The following is a 23,021-nucleotide window of genomic DNA, read 5'->3' as shown; positions in this document are numbered from 1 at the left end:
AAGCTTGTACAATCACATGACAGTCAACAACGTGATTCCTGCTGAAATCAATTAGCTAAGTGAATTTACAAAGTCTGCGGTCGCTAGAATGAAGGGACTATGGAGAATCCTATAGTAAGTAATCCAAAAAGACAGTACAGGGAGCAAAAATTAGATATTCATAAACTGTTTGGTGTATCAATCGGTTTAGAGTTGATGAGTAACGTTACATAAGCGTTATTGAATGTCACTAGTGTCAATTCAGTGAACTCAATGAGGAGCTAGTTAGTTTTAAACTTTAAATAGCTATTTATAAACAAACATAAATAACTTCCTCTGAAATTACGTTCCATTTCTGCTGATATCACTTATTGAGATATACGACTCTGGTGACGTATGCCGGACTTCTCCAATCCGCTTAAACTTTGGCACTGCAAACTCGCGTTTATCCGCATCCATTTTGAGTACAACTGCCACACCTCAAAATCCAATCAAAAACCGATACATAGTCCCATCTCTTTTTTTTTTTTCGGTTATGTGTTGGGTGTACAACAATACAAAGCAAAAGATCTGCCAATACTGCCATATAGCGACTTTAAGTCATGTCCTAGCCTGTATCTTTTGTTGTTAAATATGCTTATGCATGTGAATGACAATTCATGTTGACTTTAACTCTGAGGTGAAAGAAAATAGTGGAGACAGTAAGATGGCTCTCTTTGATTGTAGGCACTTCCTGACATTTTACATTAGAAAGATGTGTTGTAGTGTTGCCAATTGAGCGATTTTGTAACTAGATTTAGTGACTTCCCCGCCCCTTTTGAGACTTTTTTTCAAAAGTTTAGAGACAAATCTAGCAACTTCTTGGACAAACCTTATCTAGATTCTTATTTTGCCTACTGATCTATATTCATATTTATATAGATCAATGAATTTGCCATTATGTCATCTAGTGACATTTAGCTACCAGTTTTAGCTTCTTTCAATTGAAAGCAGTTGGCAACACTGATGTGTTGTCTATGAGAAATCACTGTTTTTTTTTTTTGTTTTTTTTTAGATCTATAAAGCAAGAGGCTGCATACATAATCGCATACTGTAGTAGGTACTACATTTGGTTTAAAATTCGCTTCAAAACCATTAAAAAGTATATTTTATATAGTGTGAATTTGTGTAGTATAATTGAAATTCAGATCCACCATGTTGTAACTGTCATGTCAGTTGTGTTGCTTCACTGCCATTTACAAATCCTCTCCCATGGCCTCATGGGTTGGTAAAGTGTCCAATCTCACCAGTATGTCATCAGGGTACTTTTCGCTTACTCTTGTATGAATAGAATACTATGACGAATTCGGACATACTACTTTGCTCACATACTGTTTTTTGTTTCTTTTATTTGAAAGCAGGTTATGTGTTTACAATGAGTTTTAATTGATTTGAATGAATGTTACACATACAGTTTGAGTCACATGTTAACACTGATATGATTATTGTTATTTGAAGTGTGGTGATGGTGATGACACGTTTTGATGCATGAAACTCAAAGAACGTTCTAGAGATGTTCATCACTGGCCTGAGTCTGCCTCAGGGCCTACAGGGTCTGACTGATCTGTCATAAGACTCATATCAACAACCTCATGCTGCTTTGTAAAAAAAATCATTTATGTTTTAAAGTAACACTCCATACATAGAAAGGCCATGTGTCGTAGGGGAAACCCACATATGAAGATATGAATTTGAAATATAATATGAAAAGGCTCTTCTCTTTATGAAAATATGAACTTTGCTAGCTTGTTTGTAGGGTCTTTCATTACAGGGTCTTTTTAGTGCCTGCTGACCAGCCAGGGTCTATCTATCAGCATTGAGTTTGATGTTTGAGAGATGATGGGTTTGCTGTTTTTGTGATGTCCCCACAGACTCCCCACTACTGCATTGCTTGTATTTTTTTTTTCTTTTCTTATTATTCCAGTAGAATTCAGGAGAAATTATTATTATTATTTTATTTTTTTTAAATTCACGACACACTGAGTTAAAGTCAGCATAAAATATAAACTCACCCTGTCGTTGCATCGTGACTTCTAAATCTTTTTAAAATGATTACTATTTTAGCACTCAATACTGCAGTAATGAGTGTAACATTGTAAATTACAGTTTTGGAGCAATCAGGCTGAATGTCCAAGCATCTGTTCCTGATTTGTTTATTTTTGTCATGTTTATTATTTAGTTAGTAACTGTGAGTTTTATACTAGTCAAGTCAATACCTAGTCAGTACTTCTCAAATCAAAAAGAAATCTTTTGTTCTCTATATATTTCCATGTTGACTCCAACCTGGTTTTACGTATTATGGCACTGGTGGAGTAAATGTATAGAAACTTGCTCATCATTCCTTCTCTTCAGTCCTCATGCTAGCACATGTGACCCTGGAGTATAGAGTGAGCCGGTGTAGTTGATTGCTGTTGGTGTGTTCTTGTAATGTTGGAGAGTGTTGTGTACTTGATCAGGTTAAGAATGACTTAGATTGATGGCTGCCCCTGAAACCTAATATCCTTTCCCTCTATAGCTGATTCTCTGATGAATGTAATCAGGGACAGCTACTCACAAGCTGACAGCAGGTTAGATTTCTCCAGATCAATGGCGATGTCCTCTGTCTTTTAGAGTCTTTCTTTATAGCCTGTTGTTTTTAAAAATCACACCTCATTCACTCAGCTGTATTTATTGATTAGGAAGAACTTGAGCTGTATATTAGATAGAGAGATTAAAATATTAATATTGTCAAATAACCTTTTCCTTTTTTGATATATTTTAAAATGTAATTTAAAGGAATAGTCCACTTTCAAATAAAAATTTCCTGATAATTTACTCACCCCCATGTCATCCAAGATGCCCATGTCCTTCTTTCTTCAGTCGAAAAGAAATTAAGGTTTTTGATGAAAACATTCCAGGATTATTCTCCTTATAGTGGACTTCAATGGTCTCCAAACGGTTGAAGGTCAAAATTACAGTTTCAGTACAGCTTCAAAGGGCTTTAAACGATACCAGACGAGGAATAAGGGTCTTATTTAGCGAAACGATCGGTCATTTTCTTAAAAAAAAAAAAATGAAAATGTATATGCTTTATATAGACACAAATGGTCGCATCACATGTGCTTCCACCAGAACGCGATTCCATATTCTTCAAAAAGCTTACGCTAAATGTCCTACGCCTTCCCTATTCACTTTACGGAAAAAAACGGAACTGGTGCCGCGTTCGTTCCGTAAGTTGAATGATCCTTCAGAAATCATTCTAATGTGCTGATTTGGTGCTTAAGTAACATTTTGTTATTATTATCTTTATGTTGAAAACAGTTATGCTGTTTAATATTTTTGTTGAAACATTATACATTTTGTTAAGGATCCTTTGAATACAGCATTTATTAGAAATAGAAATGTGTATACTGTGTGTACATGTTTATTTAGTGCTGGGTAGTAACTGATTACATGTAATCTGGATTATGTAATCAGATTCCAAAAATTAAGTACTTGTAATTAGATTATATTACATTTTAAAAAACTCGTAATCAGACTACAGTTACTTTATTGATTACATGATTGTTATTTTCACAATGGCAGTAAATTATTCATAATTCATTGATTCTCCCTACTATGTCTTTTTTCTTTTAAATTTTCCTTTCCATTGCATATCTAATCAACTCATAACAAACACATTAATTATTATTTGAAAAGTCATTTAACCATGTATTACTTTTGTCTTTCAAACACATTAAAAATGTACAAATTCACGTAATTTCATATTTACATGCAATGCAGAAAACTCTTTCGTCAGCTGAACCTCATGAGATTTAAGTCCATAAGTAAGGTCAATAATAAAATTAAGTCAATAATATATATATATATATATATATTATATAATATATTATATTATATTATATTATATTATATTATAAATCTTTTTTTAGAAAGTGTTTTATTTTGCCTGTTTTTATTTTTAAATTATTAATGTAATTTTCTGGGAAACCCTGCCTGATGTAATATTTAATGCGCTTCATGTTGTTGATAAAAGTAGAATATATTTTCTTTTTCTTTGTATTATTATATCAATATGGTACAAGATTATCCCATTCAAATCAATGTGATAAATGAGTTTGGTCAAAAGTAATCAAAAAGTAATCATGGGTAATGTAATGGATTGCGTTACTAACTACATTTTTTGTCATGTAATTTTTTAAGTAATCTACCCAGCACTGTTTATATGTGGTCAACAGTGCTTTGATGATAAAAATGAAAAAGTAACATCCTTGTTTGTATAGACTTGTTAGTCAACCATTGAAGCCCGCTTGTGGCTATCTCATTTACATAAAAAGCTCCCAGTTACAAGAAAGCACTGTGAAATTGGATGGCAAATGGGATTCTCCTACTCTTGGTATAATGCAAGAAGCTGTATTTTCAAATGCTCCCTGTGTAAGAAGTACTGTTGGCTGACTGCTGTTTAGCACACATTCAGCCAGGGCATCGTACAAGCTCATGTGAGTGTGTCGAGGCACTGAGGATACATACAGAGGCTTTAAAAGGCTCTAAACTCGAGCTACCGCATCTGCGAGCCTGCATACATCACTCTGTTTATCGCTGCCACCGCTAATTGAACATAGGCTCACAGAATGGTGCCCCCATGTGTTCCATAGCGCCGCACAGCCATTGGCTGTTGTCGCGGCGACGCAGCCATTAATGAGACAGGGCCAGGAAGATGGATTACCCGGTGCCATATTGCCCATCATCCCCAATCAAGAACCACCCATGGAAATTGATTGTTCTAATTTGCTCTCATTATTATTATAATACCCGGACAAAATAACACACACGGCTCGCTGTCAAAGCCGTGAAAACCAGCCATTAGTTATGGGGGAGACAGCAAATGCGTTTTATGAGTTTCGCAGTTAGTTGAGACGTTGGATGCAAACACATCTTAATCAGATTTCCCCTCCCTCCATCATGGTGATATAGCATCTCATTATCTCCACCTCAGAGAGTGGTGGAAGAGAGTACACATCCATTTATACTTTAATGTCAGTGTCACAGTTTTACTTCGTGAATAATGCCTTGAACTTTCCGTGAACAAGAACAGTAGCGATTGCCGATCCAAATGGCAGAGTGAAAAACAACATTGCGCTCTAGCCAGGTTGAAAACTATTACCCTGGAAACAAATTAGTAAAAAAAACGGGGGTTTAATTTGTCGACTTTGCTGTAGTCAGCAACTTCATCCACTCGTCTCTCATAAGAGTTCTTGTTGTTTTTAACGCACTCATCAGCTTTCCTCGGACAGTTGAGAGCTGCTCTTCGGGTGCTTAGAACCCCATCTAACCAAAAAGAACAAATGGTCAATACCTCAGGATGTGTCATGCGGGATGACTATAATTAGTCCTTCCTCCACTTCAGCCAATGATGTACATCATAAACGCTTTGTCTCCAGAGCCAGATTAAGACCGCAGCCCAGTGCTGCTCCCAAATCCTCCCTGCTTACACTGCACTCTGTCTGTCTCCCGAGTCCCTCGCATTATATATGCAAGAAGTTATAAGGCATGGAAACGATCAAAGCAGGATATGGTAATGCATCCCTAATCACAAACTAGCCCCACGAAACCTCGGCGGTCTCGCCCTTTTTATTGGGCGGTGGTGAGGAAACGGCAGGTAAATCAGTTGAAGATTACACCTCAGATAGTTTTATGACAGAGCCAGGAGTCCCATCAGGGAGGAATTTCTAGCGTGGTCAGCAGCATATGAATGGTGGGGGACATCGTCTGGAATTAGGGCTGTAATTTAAAGCACTCTAATTACAACAATCACTTACATCCAGGCTTTTACTTGTGTCGCAACTTAATACGATTAGCAATGCAAGTGGAGAGTTTTCGTATCTTTTTTTCAAATCAGGCCAAATATGGTGTAGTTTTATGTGAAATTTGAACAAAAATGGTAATTTCCAGGGATGTAGAGAGCTTTTTAAACCTACAAAGCCTAGTGTGTGTGTCGTGTTTGATATGTAATTTCTAAGGCCTCTTAATTATCAACATGGTCAAGACTGATAAACCTGTTATATTACATGTCTTCTGTCGTCTGATTGCTAGTTTGTACTTTTTAAGCAAGTAAAAGTCCATTTAGCATAATTCTAAAATTGTCCCACTTCAGGTCATGGTGCATGTCTTTTTGTTGTGAAATCGTTACTGATTTTTATGAAGTAAACCTACAATTAACTTTTATATTGATAGTGATATTTTAAGATGAACACTTACTGGATGGTAGCAAATTTAGGTTCCCTTGATTATCCATTCACCATGTTTTAGAAAAATCATGTTAAAATATATCAAATATGGTACATGATGTTTTTGAGGAATGTTTTTTTGTACATCTCTTAATCATCATTGTATTGCATCGCATTATAGGTTTTGCCCCTCCTCAGAATGAAAACTACAGAGTTTTGATCATAAAACTATCTTTTAAATATCATTAGGAGATATAGTGTGGCAACTAATATTTATATATGCATATGCAGTAGTCTGCTATACTGTTATAAAGGTCTTACTGATTTACATTATAAGCTATCACAATTTTTATCTAACTTTGGCCATATAAATATGCACCATATTTTATATACACCAAAATGCATATTTTTGGTTGGAATAAAATTGATATTTTTCCCCTCCTCGAGTATGAGCTCCATATTCTCATATGTCATAGTATATGAGCCATTAAAGACTGATGTATCAAATATGATACTCAACAAAAACACATTTGCAAACTTTTTTTTTTTCTTTTCCATTTCAAACATGATCTTTCTGATGATTATTTCATATGTCAGACTTTACAAGGTTAAAAGCAGTAATTTATGAACACCCTAATTTATTTTAAAAGTCATAGTTACATTATAAGTTTCTTTCCTCAGTATCTTACATTAATTTGAGTTGTTTGATTGATACATTTATGGGCATGCATGTATATGTGTCAGCCCATGGGGCATGAAGTATGGTGTAGAGATCCATCGCATTGTCCCATTCTCCTGCTTTTTCCCCGACAGGGCCCAGTGTAACCTTCAGCCCTACAGGGGAGAGGCTTGTAAATTACCACTGGAGTTTTCCCCCTCACCCCTGCTGTCATCATTTCATTAACCCCATCCTGATCTCCTCCGACCTTGACTGCTTGCTTTCACTCACAGGGGAATGGCCTCTCTCTACCCTGCTTTCTCTCTTACTTTGTGCCAAACTGTGTTGATCTGCAGCCAGTACATATGTCACCCACAGAACCATGGGCTTTTAGCTAATGGTATTGTGATATTTTATGGGAAAATGTATATCAAGTGCTCAGATGTGACTTTCTCACAGATGCCATATAAACATCAAAAAAACCCATTGACTGTCAATTAGTGTGGCTGAACTTATTGTGAACAGTTCGTCTCTGCATTTTATTCTGAAGAAAACAATTGTTTGTTTTCATATTCTTGGCTCACGCTTCCACTGAAACAACATTCCCTTTCACTCTGAAGTCTCTTAGGCCACTTGGGCAATTGAATAGTTAACAGAGATATTTTGGCATTGATTTAGCAAATTTTCAGTATAGTCAAAAATGTTGAGAAACACTGTTCTAGTATATAATGGCCACATTAGTATCAATTATCAATGGATAACATCAAATATCATTTTATTATTGAAATCCTGTTTCACTCGGAAATGTCACATTATGGAAGTAAATGTTTTGCAAATGTTATAAAATTCTGAACATTTATAGTCCTCTTTTTGTTTGTGCATAAAATAGCCTGCGTGTTATTGTATAAATAGTGAGTGTAGCCTGTGAGGAGTTACTGTCAATAGCTGTCTTCTCATTCACATGGATCCTGCACTGCTCCCTACAGACTGAGCTGGGAATATTTCTATAAGAGCAGCTTTACTTTATCCAAAATGTGTGTGAATCCAACGTGTGTGTGTATATATATATATATATATATCAGTATGTGAGTTCTCTATGACCATGAGTTATGAATATTGGAAATTTTACATATGATATTTCATATACCTAAATATTAAATGCTGTTCAAAAGTTTGGGGTCAGTAAGTTGTTTTTTTTTTTTTTTTTTAAGAAATTAACTTTTATTTGGCAAGAATGCATAAAATACAGAAATCATCTGTCAAATAAATGCTGTTTATTTCACAATATTACTCTTTTTACTGTGTTTTTGATCAAATAAATGCAGCCTAAGAAATAAGAAACTTCTTTTAAAAACAGGCTATAATCTTACCAACCCCAAACTTTTGAACAGTAGTGTAAATGTTCTATAAAATACTATAATGTCTGTGTATATACAAAAATACACTATTATCATTATTAGTCACATTGTTTGTCATATTCCGTATATTTAGTGATAGCTGACTGTCGCAATGTTTAACAATATGACACTAAATTTGTTTTGAATACTTTGCGGTATTGTATAACACAAGTTAACCCAACATCATAAATGCCATTTTAACATGTTTTGTGCACTTTAACCATGCACAACTGTCAAGTAATTACTCTTGAGGTCATTTAAGGTGAATAAAAACAATGCCCCTTATTTTCTTTTCATCATATTTAATTTAGTTTCTTCATGTCATCTTAAGGTGGTGTGTAATGTCTGATGGGTTCATTTTAGTGTATTTACACCTTTCCCTAATCCATTTACAGTTTTCTGCAGACTGCTTATAATACTCTTCCTATAGTACAATTTGGAATGGCACTTGATTGGTCTATCAGGGGTTAATACACAACCCCCCAGAGACCCTGACTTTTACGGTGAGTATGCGACTGAAAACCATAATTCTGTTTACCCCAGTCCTCATCCTATCTAAACAGCACAAAAACTGAAGCAGGTCGGAATGTAAATGTGAGAGATCTTGCTGATGCTGCTAACTCTCTGCCCGCAGCTGTGGCATCCAACCCTCCTTCGTTCCTTTTGAATTTATGCACTCACTCAGCAATGTTATTACAAGTCAGAGTTTATTGGGAAATTGTTACATTATGTGAAGTGTCTAACAAATTGCTTATGCTCCTGTAATTGGGTTACAACAGGCGTGCTTTCCCATTGGTGAGATTAGGCAGGCTGGGCTCCCACCGATCTCACAACCCAAGCAGTAATTTTATTTGTCTTGCCTCGCTCTCCCTCTCCTAACAACATGGCTTTCTCTGCCTCCTTGCCAGATGTCTGTTTGGAGGAGCAGGCTTGTTTTTGGCCCCTGACAACGCAATTACAGCCCCGCCGATTGTCGTGTGTGTGCATTAAGTACCTCCCCCAGAACGAGGCCGATTAATGAAGGGGCTCCTCGGGGGCCGAAGAAGAAGCCCCAGGCACCCACACACAGGAGAGGAACTGTTGTTAGGGGTCAGGCCACTACACATGCTCCATATTAATGCAGGTGTGTATGTGTGTGTATGTTAGGAAGTAGATTACATGGTGTGGCTTGACCACAGGATAGGATGCTACATTCTACGAGTTTTATATCAGTGAAGAGATGCATGTATAAATATATTACCTCATATGAAAGTTGTTAAAATACAGCTCTGGAAAATATGAGAAGTTTCTCTGGAGTTCTTACTATTTATACAAAAATGATAATATAATAAACTATAACAGGACTCAGAAGAGTTAAGAAATCAATATTTGGTGGAATAACCCTGATTTCCAATCACAGCTTTCATGTGCCTTGGCATGTTCTCTACCAGTCTTTTCCATTAACTGTCGACTTTATGCCACTCCTGGGTGCAAAAATTCAAGCAGTTCAGCTTTGTTTGATGGCTTGTGACCTTCTATCTTCATCACATTCCAAAGGTTTACAGTGGGGTTCAGTTCTGGAGATTGGACTGGCCATGGCAGGGTCTTGATCTGGTGGTCCTCCATCCTTTATTGGCCTGGCTGTGTGGCATGGAGCATTGTCTTGTGGGAAAATCTAAACCTTTGAGTTGGGGACAGAGTTTCTGTCAGAGCAGAAGGAAGCCATTTTTCAGCCAGGATAACCTTGTATATGCTTGAGTCATGTGTCCTTCACAAAGACGGATCTGCCGGATTCCAGCCTTACTGAAGAACCCCCAGATAATCACCAATTTTCCACCAAATTTCAAAATGGTTGCCAGATACTGTAGGTTGTAGGCCTCTCCAGGGCTGCGTTTAACTCCACTTTTAGACATACACTCGTGAACTTCCCCGCTGCCATTTTGAAGTGTGTTCAGCTTAGTCAAGTAGGAGAAGGAAGTTTAATTGGATAGACCCTTGACCCCTCGATTTTGACTGATTGTGATGTCACAACAGGTTGTGCTTAATTTACCCCCACTCAACTGTAGTGTGATATTGGAGTTATTTTGACATTTAACTTCATAATACTTGTTGCTAACTTAAGCTGACTGTTATAGTTTATTGTATTATCATTTTTTGTATGTGGAATTTTTTTTTTTCTCCAACAGCCCAAGCAAACATATGGGCCTATAGATGGTGTGTAAAACAAATTCATAAGGAAAAAAAACTATAAATAATAAATCAGCTCCATTGTGGATTCCAAGTGATCAAGGGCTTAGGGCATTCTATTTAAACACATTAGAAGGGTTCCTCCAGTAGTGGGCACTCTTGCAACGTAAGCAATGACGTACATCCGAGTGAACGAGGTAAAGGGAAGTTAGCGAGGGAACTGCATAACAAACTCTGTCTAACCATTAGAGGACCAGGTGTTGGGCAAAGCTAGACTAGACTCATCAGAGAAGCACTGATAGTCTTTGGTTTCCATGTTACCACTGCTTTCTACAAATTCCACCAAATATTTTCATTGAGATTTAAATCTGAAGACTGTACAGGCCATTCAAGAACATTCACGACTGAACCCTGAACCAAACTTTAGTAGATTTGGATGTATATTTTGGGATGGCTGTCCTCCAGGAAAGTCCATTGATCATCAAGCTTCAGTCTCTGCACCGAAGGCATCTCCATCTTTGCCAAAATGGCTTGATATTTCAAAGAATTCATGATGTCCTTCATACAGTCAAGATTTCTACTTCCTGCAACAGCAAAGAACCCCCATAACAAGACTGGACCACCTCCATGTTTGACCATGGAGATGGTGTTCTTCTGCTCATAAGCTTTGCCTTTTTTGTATGAGACATACCGCTGATCAATGGGTCCAAAGAGTTCCAATTTGGTCACATCCCACCATAAAACATTCTTCCACAACTCCACAGGTATATCCAAATGAATTTAAGCATATTCAAGTCAGCCTTTTATGTCCTTCTTGGTCAAGAGTGGCATTCGGCAAAGCTTATGAGCAGAAGAACACCATCTTCATGGTCAAACATGGAGGTGATCCAGTCATGTTATGGAGGTTCTTTGCTGTTGCAGGAAGTAGAGGACCCATATATATAAATATATATATTTATATATAAGTGCCCTCCACAATTATTGGCACCGTTAGTCATTATGAGCAAAGGCGGCTGTGAAAATAAATCTGCATTGTTTATCCTTTTGATCTTTCATTTAAAAAATTCACAAACTTATAACCTTTCATTGAAGGAAAAGAATTGAAAGTGGGGGGAAAATCACATTATGAAATAAATGTTTTTCTTCAAAACACATTGGCCACAATTATTGGCAACCTTTTATTCAAAACTTTTTGCAACCTCCTTTTGCCAAGATAACAGCTCTGAGTCTTCACCTATAATGCCTGATGAGTTTGGAGAACACCTGACAAGAGATCAGAGACCATTCCTTCATGCAGAATCTCTCCAGATCCTTCAGATTCTCAGCTCCATGTTGGTGGTGCTTCTCTTCAGTTCGCTCCACTCATTTTCTTTAGGGTTCAGGTCAGGGCACTGTGATGGCCATGGCAGAAGCTTCATTTTGTGCTCAGTGACACATTTTTGTGTTGGTTTTGATGTTTGTTATGGATCATTGTCCTGATGGAAGATCCAACCACGGCTCATTATAGGATTTGTAGCAGAAGCGGTCAGGTTTTGATTTTTTATCTGTTGGTATTTGCTAGAATCCAACAAGATGTCCAGGACCTCCAGCAACAAAATAGGCCCACAACATTAAAGATTCAGCAGTATATTTAACCGTGGGCATGGAGTACTTTTTAATCCCTGTGTGCACCAAACCCATCTGGTGGGTTTACTGCCAAAACGTTTTTTTTTTTTTTTTTTTAAAGTTTCATCTGACCATAGAAGCCGGTCTCGTTTGAAGTTCCAGTCGTGTCTGACAACTGAATATGCTGGAGTTTGTTTTTGATGAGCGAGGAGGATTTTTCTTGAAACCCTCCCAAACAACTTTTGGTGATGTAGGTGCTGTTTGGTCAATTTTTTTAGGCTTTTTGACCCAGAGACTCAACTAATTTCTGCAATTCTCCAGCTGTGATCCTTGGAGAGTCTATGGCCACTCAAACTCTCCTCCTCGCCGTGCATTAGGACGATTTAGACACACGTCCTCTTCCAGGCAGATTTGTAACATCTTTAGTTGATTGAAACTTCTTAATTATTGCCCTGATGGAGGAAATGGGGATTTTCAATGCATTAGCTTTTTTCTTATAGCCATTTTCTATTTTGTGAAGCTCAACAATCTTTTTCTCATTGTGATGAATGATTAAGGGAATTTGGCCTTTGGGCAAAGTTATGGCTGGACAATTTCATGCTCCTAGTCACCCTGGTATGCTAAAAAATGTAAATATGAATGGGAATATACTTCAGAGATATTTTACTCATAAGAATCACATAAGAAAAATAATTTTACTACATAAGAAACTCATATATATATATATATATATATATATATATATATATATATAATAACTTGTATTGATTTGGAAGCATATCTGTTTTTCTCACTATTAGTAATGCTGATGTATAAATCTAAAACTAAAATAATCCTTGCATTAATATAACAAAAATTAACATTTTTAATTCAATTTCATTTATTATAAGTGCCTTTCATAATGAATATATTTCCATAGCAGTGTATTAGATTACTTTAACATAATATAAATTAATATTTTAAGGTAAAGTTAACTTAAATGCTATAAATGGCTCCTGAACCCCAGTTTGAGAACCCCCTTTTTAGACTATACAAACGCTATATCAAAATTTACAGTTATTAATTTGGAGGATGATTTTATGAACTTGAAGTGTATTTAAACTAATTTATAACCATGTTGTTTTTAAACCCATGCTCTAGTAGTTGAGTTACAGGAACATAATAGTAAGTCTGTATGGTATCTACATCATTTTTTTAGGGAAATTGTGCTAAGCAGGTCAGTTTCTTCTATATATATATATATATATATATATATATATATATAAAAACAAATAAAGAGAATCGACCCTGTCTGTAAGGTATATGAAGACTGAAAATGGCTTAATTTTTATAATGTTCCCCTGACAAGAGATTATCCAACATAGTAATGGCAAATCAATAGAGACTTAAGTTGTCAGAAGAAACAGATAACATACTAAAAGGGATTGATTAGATGAATTTTCTCATTTTATGAGAAAGTCTATACCAAAGGTAGCGGCAAAGATTGTTAAATAGAGGGCATACTTATCCTTGCAGGAAAAAAATATATTAAAAGCTGAAGGCAGGGAAGAGAGAAACTGAAGGGAAGAAACTGCTGACCTGTGCTTTTTTGTCTGACGTTGAGCTGATTTATAACGATGGATAAGCTTTGTCTAAAGGGGGAGTGAACGATGTCTCCATGTAAATGATCTTAAATGAGATATCACAGGCTGTTGTCACAGCGGGAGCTCTTGCAGTGTGGAAACGGCGGAAGCATCATGGGACTTTTTAGTCCTTTAAAACATTAGGATAATTCTAAAGATCTTAGGCTTTTCTTTACACGTCTTGTTCTACATTTATGGTCATTTAAGCAACGCAAAGCAATTGTTTTATGTTGAAAGTAGGATGTTTAAAATTGTAACACAATAATCAGCTTAGGTTCTTGTGTTAGAAGAAATGTTCTTGTCATTTTTTTAAATTCGTCTAATGTAAAAGCACAGAGGCTAATGCATAATTTAAGATGTAGCATCATGATGTAATCATTGCAATATCATAATTATACACACAATAACATGCTTTGCTGAGGAATAGTGTGTTTACGGTATCTTTTTCTGCTGAAAGCTGAACAGCTGTGTTTCTGAAGTGCTTTGTGTGTAAATGTCTTGGGAATACGGGTGTCAACAACTGTCACCGAAACACGCTACCACTGATTGTATTTGGATGCACAGATGTTTATATCCTTATGTGAAGGGCTTCTTATTTCAATGAAGCAGTGAGAACTGTGGGTGCTATTTGAGCGTTTTAGAAAGAAAACTAATTAGTGGAGGAAAGTTTGCATGAGGATTAAAGTTTGGCCTTCTCTGGTCCACTGGCAGTAATTTAATATGTAATATTTACATCCTGTAGTGCTGTAGCACTCTTTAGAAGATGTGAGCTGTTCAGTCATAAACATATAAACATATCTTCCTTTATGGTTGTGCTCAGTATAGTGAATAGATTGTGGTATTTGGGTGACATCTGGTCCCTGACTGTTCAAAGTGTAGCAGCTGTTGCTCCCCATGATGACGTTCATCTTCCTCACAGCCATGTGACACTTTAAATGTTCTTGTCTCCACTCCAGCTTCTCAAAAACTCTTTGAGCTGTCACTTACCAAGTCTGTATCGCAGGAAGTGCTTTGACCTTTTGTTGTGTGTTATCTATAGGGTCAGAAACCAAGTAGTCTAGCTTTTGTTTAGTCTATAGAGAAGAATATATAGTTAACTAATGTTTTTGTATATAAACCATATTCTGCAGTGTTTTAGAGGTCAGCACTTTTGGTTTAGATGTTGAATAATCTAGAACCAGTTCTTATTCAGAAGAAAAAAAAAAAAGATGAATGATTTTCATGAAGTTGCATTCTCCCACCTCTATACTAAAATAATCTGTTCTTTATTTTCTGTTTTTCTATTTTAATATATTTTAAAATGTAATTTATTCCTGTGATGGTAAAGCTGAATTAGATTATTAGCTTTCGTATAAGCTTTGCTGTCACAGTTGATAATTTTACTCCATCTTTATATATATATATATATATATATATATATATATACACACACACACACACACAGTAAAATAACTTTTATTTTATTTATTTATTTACATCAATAAATATACTATAAAATATACTTTTAAAAATGTTACCATAATTCTTTTTTGTAATAGTATAGTCAAATATAGTTTAGTTATAGATTTAATGGTTCCTCAAAAGAATTTGGAATTGTTCAGGAATAGTTAAATTCCTAATGGTTAGTAAATAAGTGTTTTTGTTGTTCTTTTGAAGATAGCTGGAAATGAAGTGTTTTATGAAGTGTTCCTTCCATTGAAGGCTTGATCAATAGTCTCCATATTGTGAAAACCTGGTGCTGATTTCTCACTATTGTTCGACATCCCTCCTCCAGCAGATCTCTGCTCTCTTTATGAGCTATGTGATGAGGAGACACACGCTGCTCACTTCATTTCAACAGGGCTGACTGTCAACCTCAACAAAAGAGTCTGACCCCTGCGCCGCCTCCTCTCCACAGATTAGGGCAATTCCCCATGCAAATGTCTTGTGCCCAGCCTTGTGCGTCTCCCCAGTGCTTTTTACAAATCCAGCTTTGACTGATTATGTCCTGACAGCTCCAATGTTGGCTCACTTACACAGATTGACATAATCATTAGGGGGTGGGCTGACCCAGACCCAAAGCGCCCGGTTTTATCTGTTTGAAAGTGGCCCCTCCCACTTCTTCTCCCCATTCTTTACCAAAGCAGCTGAGACTCTCACACTCTCGCACAAAAAAGAGGCAGAACCCCTCGGTCCTTCCCTGCCCACCCCTAGCATTCATCATCCTGAAGTTAATTGGTGTGGGCTTTAAGCAAATTTCTAACACTCAAACTATCAGCCTGCTGCCTGAAGACGCAGTGCAGAACGTGACTGCTGACCCGCCGCCATACGCTGCCTATTGATTTAACTGACGAAGCAGACCGCTCTGATAGAATTCCAGGCTGGCGAATGCATTATCCCTATGGAAGACAAGGGGAGGGAGGGAATGTGGCCATCAATATGCAAGATGAATGGGGGTTAAACTCAACCTTGATTTAAGGTTTCTGCTTGAACTTTCCCAGAGCCAATCTACACCTTCACTGTCCTGTGCTAAAATCACGAACGCTTTGCTGGTGCCTGACTAAGTGTCGTCTTTATTGAAATGCCAGGAGAGGAATAGATCAAAGCTGAAGGAACAATCATGGTTTTAATTGATTATAATTCAATTGATCTAATGGAAAAAGGAACCGATGATCGCATAATTTTCTCTAAATGAACACCCCCAGTTTATTTACGATTTAAAATCCACCTTGAATAAGACGTCACATATTAATGTGTCACATATTAATCTACAAACTACTCTCAGTCCAGAGGAAGGAGGCATTAGTCTTACAACTGAATGTCTTCACGTCCCTGTAATGAATGCAGATCACTGACCCATAAAATAGAATAAAAAAAGCAATCTTGCGCTGTGGATCCACATTATTACTATTTTCCCCTCCTCCTCTTCATCCCTGCCTTTCCCTTAGATCTGCTGAGGTCTCAGTCAGGAAGAAATGGGCGTTTGTGACAAGCCACTCGCCGTAGGGTTAATTAAACAGCTCGCTTTAGCACCGCCGCTGTCATTCGCCCAAACACAGATCCATCAGTCACGCACACACTTCATCCCCACGCGCGCACACCATACACGTCAAAGTGTCAGAGGTTCCCGGTCCCACGGTGACGGCCAGGAACATTAAATCTTATCTGGTTTATCAATTATTCCTGTGATTGCTCACACGGATTAGTCTATAGTACTCAAGGCATTGCTGAAATTTATCACCCTTCTGCCATCTTTGCATTTCCAGCATGGACTGGGCCCTGCTGTTGGGTGGAATATGGGTGATGTATTTTTCTTATTTTATACCCAGCTGGAGAAATGGCCTTTATTATGCCACTCATACTGCTGTCCAGACAATCCTTTAGCAAATCACTGCTTGGCACTTGACTTTATTGTGTTCATTAATAAATATCATTGGCTTTGCCTTCGCCTAAGACAATTCACAAACCTCTAAATGACAGAATTGTATGTGAACTGGGCACTTAAAGCAATAATGTATACTGTTTTAAAGTTATGTTTCTGTTTCTGTTTCTGTTTCTGTTCTCCCCCCCCCCAGAATACAAAATATGAATTTTTGAAGAATAACCTGGCTATCCATGTCCATATAATGAAAGTGTGTGGGGATAAGAAATGCAATATAAGTGACGCAGTCCATACCTGCAGGTTTGGAACAACATGAGGATGAGTAAATAATGATTGATGGATTTATTTATTTATTTTTATTTTTATATGTTTTACTTATTTTTTTTAGATATTTTTGTATTTAATCATTTTTTACTTATTTCTTTTAGTTTTACTCTTTTTTTTTTCTTTCTTTTTTTTATAAGCTGAATTTTATCAAATGTTTGTTTATTATCTATATCTGCCATGAAATAGCCTTTCAAGCTGATACGGCAATAAACTCAAATACAAACCATTTATTTTAATGCTTTACCATCTGCACAGAAACCATGTTCCTCAAGATTCGGAAATTTGCATCAAGAGTGATTGTCAGGGTTTTGTGTCAGTAGTCACCATTTTACTCCAGTGCGCCAACACATCCTCAGCAGTGACCTCACCACATTAGGACGATACACAGAAACTAGATCTAACATGGTGAACAAATTGTCACCCCCGGGGATGATTGGACAAATCAAGGTTTCTATGGGTTTAATGCAGCATAAGCACAACATATCGGAGCCATTGCTACTTCTCTCCTAGCATATGTGGCCTGACATTTAACAGGAAGACACGGAGCAGGAAAGCACTTTTCCAGCCCTTTAATATGGCACAGCAATATGAGCATCCAGAGTCCTGCTCTCCCTCACAGATTCATACAGGCTTAATGTACCTCTCCCAAATCCCATTAGCTGACAGGCTGTTGAAACAGCTTGAATATGTGAGGCTCATGCTTGAGGGATCGGGCCAAACTGGAAGGCCTGGCATCTAGTCAACTCGACAGAAGCGGCTGCCTCTCCTCTTTAGAAAGGCACAGGCGACAAAGAGCTCATCAGCGCTCGCCACTCAAGAACCAGCAGGGAGGCAAACCATACAGTAGTTAACTCGCTAATATGGGCAGCGTGTGAGCAGTCGTTGTAAGATTTCCAGAACTCAATATGGGTTGGAGGACAGCAAACTCGTCCATTTAGCGGAAGACCGCTACTGTTAGTGGCGCACAAAGAGGCTTGTTGTTTATTTTTATATGGATGATTTTTTGAATTTAGAGTTGCATTACTTTTGCTTGAGTAACTCTTTTGAGTGCAAGCTTTATGTTAACCTTCCCAGAGAGGGAAATGACATACCCTGAGGGTGTTTCTGTGTTTTGCTGGGACAGAAAAGAAAGCCAATCTTTTACGACATATTGCAGTCCTCCTCTCCTGAAAGAGCACAAGTAGGCTTATAGCTGTTTCCACAAAATAGGTCATTTCATTTAAAGGTGACAAACATATGTCATTTATGGTCACACAGAGTGCCCCCCCTCCATTCTGTCCATGTGTATAAAAAAAAAAAAAAGGGAATGTAGCATTTGGGCTTGGTGATCAAACCTTATATCCAATTTGTGTTCCTATCTGAGGGAGAGGGGAGTCTATGGAGACCCCGGGGCAGTGCTGCCCCTCTCAGCGCTGACATTTCATCTACTGTGTGTACCACTGAGCCATCAATTTAAACAACAAAAACTACATACACCTCACGACACTGCCAGCTAGGATTGCACTCAGAAGCACTGAGAAAGCAAAGGTCAGCTACCTTTGATAGTGGAATTACTAGGATGCCATCCTGGTGCGCGTAGCTGAAGTAGGTATGACTTCGAAAAAATAAATTTAACTGAATCATGGTGTGAACCAGTACACTAAACAGTCATTTAGCTTAAGCATGTGAAACAGAGACTCAATTTTATTTCAGATAGTTGCCATGGCAACATTTCTAATTTTCGTTTTTTTACGTTTACGTTTTCATCTAATATTTAAGATGTATGCTAGTACAATTAACAAAAACAGTTTTAATAGTTTTACTTTTAGTTATCAAAACAACTCTTGGGCCTGGTACAAAACACTCTCCAATGAAATCATGATAACTTTCCGGGGTCCCCCTCAAATCCAGGCCTGGGACAAAAGGTCATTAATGACTTGATGAATGAATTTGGAATACAGTAATTACTGCCTCTAATAATTGCACTAATATTGTCTCTGATTATAGATATTTGCTGTTTGCAGATGTCTGGTTTATAAATAAGTATGTCCTCCATATTGCCCCAACCAAACCTGCGAGACAGAAAACAGCATCACGCCATACTGAAAACTTCAATTACAGTGAAGACTGGTGCCACACTGAAACCCCTAGCAGTCTTGCCAAAGTAAAGTTTGAGGTAACCTCCCAAAATTTGCTGGGATAAGCCATCATGGTTCAATATTCGATAGGGCTGGGTAAACAATATCGATTTCTCGATTTTAATCGATTCTCATTTTTACGAACCGATATCGATTCTTCAATCTTAAGAATCGATTAGTCTAGTCTGTTTTCAGTTGATGAATTAACAGAACATGTATCGCGCCTCCCATCCAATAAAAGATTTCAAATGACGTCCATCTTATGAGATTAAAAAAATTAATACCGTTTTGGCGCTGTTTAATGTGACGTGACAGATCGCTTTAGCGCCTCAGTTAAAGAGAAGCGGCAGCCGGACCGCATGTGAACATCCTCTCCTCCGCTTTAATACCAGTTACAGCGCGAAATAAACATGACTAAACATCTGAAGGTATGTTAAATTACACAGTACAACTTACCGAAATCCGTATCATGTCTCTTGTAATAGCTCAATCAGTGTTTCAACCTCGGAAAGACGTCAATAAAACAGCTTGTAAACATTGTCACGTAACGCCACATTTACCTCAGAAAAACATATTCAGTGACCATAAACTCATTAGTCAGCTAGAAAAGTGAACTCTAGAAATCAGCATTCTGATGAATATAGCTATGCACCGTTATATATTCATTATAATGTTCTTCAATATTTAATGCATGTTTAAATAAATCAGTTATGACAGCCACGATTTAAATAAAAAAACGAAACAAAAAACCCGAATTGGAGTAGAAATATGATTATGTAATTCTAAAAAAACATAACTGAATGTAATTTAAGTGTTTCTATATAAGTTAATTTTAACCTTCATTATTATAGTAATGTAGTACCAACTGACTCCCATGTGTAGTTTACAGCATTAGTTGAGAGATTTTTTTTTTCCTCTAGAAAATTTGCCATGTACTGTAACTGATATAGAAAACTACATCCAAATTAATCGATATTGAATCGAATCGAAATCGTAATCGAATCGAATCGTGAAAATTGTGTCAATACCCAGCCCTAATATTCGATCTTGGAAATATTCACCTAGAGTGTTTGTAGATGGTGGCATGGTTTGTCTGGCCAGGCTTGAAAATCTGCACACTAGCAATAGACACAAGTAAGTTTGAAGTACTAATCTTGTATGTATATTATTAATAGCTTTAGTTTTTTTTTTTTTTTCTTTTGTTTTTTTTTTTGGATGGGCTTTACCCACCTGTAGCCACTCCCCTGAGCCAAATTTATCAAAATCATTACAAATTATATACTACCTGTCATGCATTATAATGGCCATTGTGCAGAATTTTTATCAGAGCGAATTCCCAGTACATGTGCCTTACACATTTTTCTGGTAGTTTATATTGTTTGTTCGTTTTTAAAAGCGTCTTGACCAAGAGACCTTACACGATTAATGTACATTTTCATAAATAAAGAGATATTCTAATATCAGTTTTTCTAATGAGATAAGAAGATGTGGCTTGTCCAAAGTGAATATGAATGCCATTTTTCATCATATTCATCAACCACTCCATGCTGATGGGTTCATTACCATCAAATTAGAGATAAAAATCGTGCTACTGCCCTGAAATGATGTGGAAAGGCAGCGCTGATAAGATTAATGATGAATACATTAGCGTTGAGCTAGCCATAAGACACATCTCAGATATCTCGCCATGAGCACACGCTGATAATCGAGTCGCACCAGTGCCGACATCATGCTAGAGCACAGCTCGCACGCACATGCAAAGGTGAGGGGGCCGAATTTGTGAATGGGGTCCAGAAAATATGCTGAATTAGAGCTCGTTTGTAGTTTGTGGTTCTGCAGTTCGGTTCGTTTCATTGGCAGCTCTGTGTGTAGCCACAATAAGGACTGTGAGCTTATCGGCTTGGTGGTGGCAGACATTGCAGAAGTCAGGGGACAGCCGACGGACGGAGCCAAGGCTCTGTGACAGATCGCCACAGCTGACAGCCTTTAACGTCCCATCTAATTTATGTCGTGTAGGGAATGGGAATGAAATGTTAATAAAGAATCTCTGCATCACATATTCTTAACTGCAGCCTCAGGCCTCACTCTGCATCTGTCATGGAGATGAATACAGAGAAAAGGAAGGAGGAGGGAGAACAGAGTGGCACAGAGGGATAGCGAGTTATCTTTACACATGTAGCTGAAGCCAAAGTCATTTTAGACTTAAAATGAGAGGGCTTAACAAGCTCAGCAAAATGAGTACCGTGTTTACAAAATAAGCCACTATATTCTGGCTATTAGTTCCGAATCGTAGATTATATCCTGATTGAGTGTTCAGGCAGTTTGAATTGACTGAGTGAGTGGCTAACATTTATCTCATGTCTCAAGGCTGTCATTAAATAGATTCTCTTGTCTGATTAGTTAAACATGATATTGAGCTGTTTGGATTTCCTCCAGCCAGGATGACAAATGAGCCGGGTCATCTTACACAGCCAGGCCTGAAGAGGGCAATATGTGCTTGTGTCAGGATTAGACGTGTTTCTCTCACCTTTCCCTAAATGACTGCAAATGGATCCTATACTAATTTTTTTTTTCCTAATGTTCAGCCTATTCAACATTTTACTTCTGTGAATCTAATCTGTACAGACCATCCTCTTGATATCCTCTTTGCAGATGGTTTAATATGCTATAGTGCTCTAAAGTATATTAGCAAAGCAGATATTCAAAATCATGTTAACCCTTTAAAGCCTGATGTAAAATAATAATCAGAAAAGTAAGTTTTTCTAAATGGAATAGTTAGTGAAGCTTTAGATAAAATATGAATATTAGAATTTGGAGTTCACACTCGAGGAGGAGAAAAACTGCTTTTTTTGAGTGCTTGTAAATCAATTAGATTTTTATGGCAGTATAACAGACAACATAAAATGCATATAATTATAAGTTGTCACTGATAATTAGTTGTCACCCAATAATTTTCATAGTAAGGTGATAAAGCCTGTTGTATCATATTTGATACTTACAATTTAACAAGGTTTTTCTAAAAAATGGTGTATTGATAATGAAGTAAACCTCATTGAAAAAAAAAAAAAATGAAGTTGCTTTCAGTCCAGTAAATGTTCATCTTAACATATTAATAACTATATTAAAGTTATTACATTTACTTTATAAAAATCAGTAAAGATTTTACAGCAAAAAAAACATGTACCACAACCTGAAGGTGGACATTTTTAGAATTATACTAAAAAGCTTTTTAATTACTAAGAAGTATGAAATATCAACCAGATGACAGAAGGCATGTATAAGATTGTGTACAACTGTTTTTTCCGCAAAGTTTTGATCATGATGATAATTTAGAGGCCTTAGAAATTCATGCATCAAATATGATACATTACACTTTATAGTCTTTAAAGTTACCTGACTTCAACCTAACATAAAATTTCCTTCAGTATGTTCATATATGAAGGACTGTGTCATGATATTCTCCAAAATAAGTGCTCTAAAATATACTAGCAAAGTTATATGACTTTAATCTAACATGATCATCTGCATGTCCGCTTATGAATCT

The 23,021-nt window shown here is 37.0% G+C and overlaps 1 long non-coding RNA gene across 1 annotated transcript in view; it reads left to right on the top strand.

The window, feature by feature from the left end:
• Positions 1 to 3: 3 nt before the first annotated feature.
• LOC127525527 (uncharacterized) overlaps positions 4 to 23,021 on the top strand; it is a 35,565-nt gene continuing 12,547 nt past the window's right edge. The window contains exon 1 of the long non-coding RNA XR_007933360.1: positions 4 to 114. This is a non-coding gene — a long non-coding RNA (uncharacterized LOC127525527). The remainder of the gene's footprint in view (positions 115 to 23,021) is intronic.

Source organism: Ctenopharyngodon idella, chromosome 13, assembly GCF_019924925.1.
Source record: "Ctenopharyngodon idella isolate HZGC_01 chromosome 13, HZGC01, whole genome shotgun sequence".
Lineage (NCBI taxonomy): Eukaryota > Metazoa > Chordata > Actinopteri > Cypriniformes > Xenocyprididae > Ctenopharyngodon > Ctenopharyngodon idella.
The sequence above is the reverse complement of the archived record's forward strand: the minus strand, read 5'-3'. Positions and strand labels throughout refer to the sequence as shown.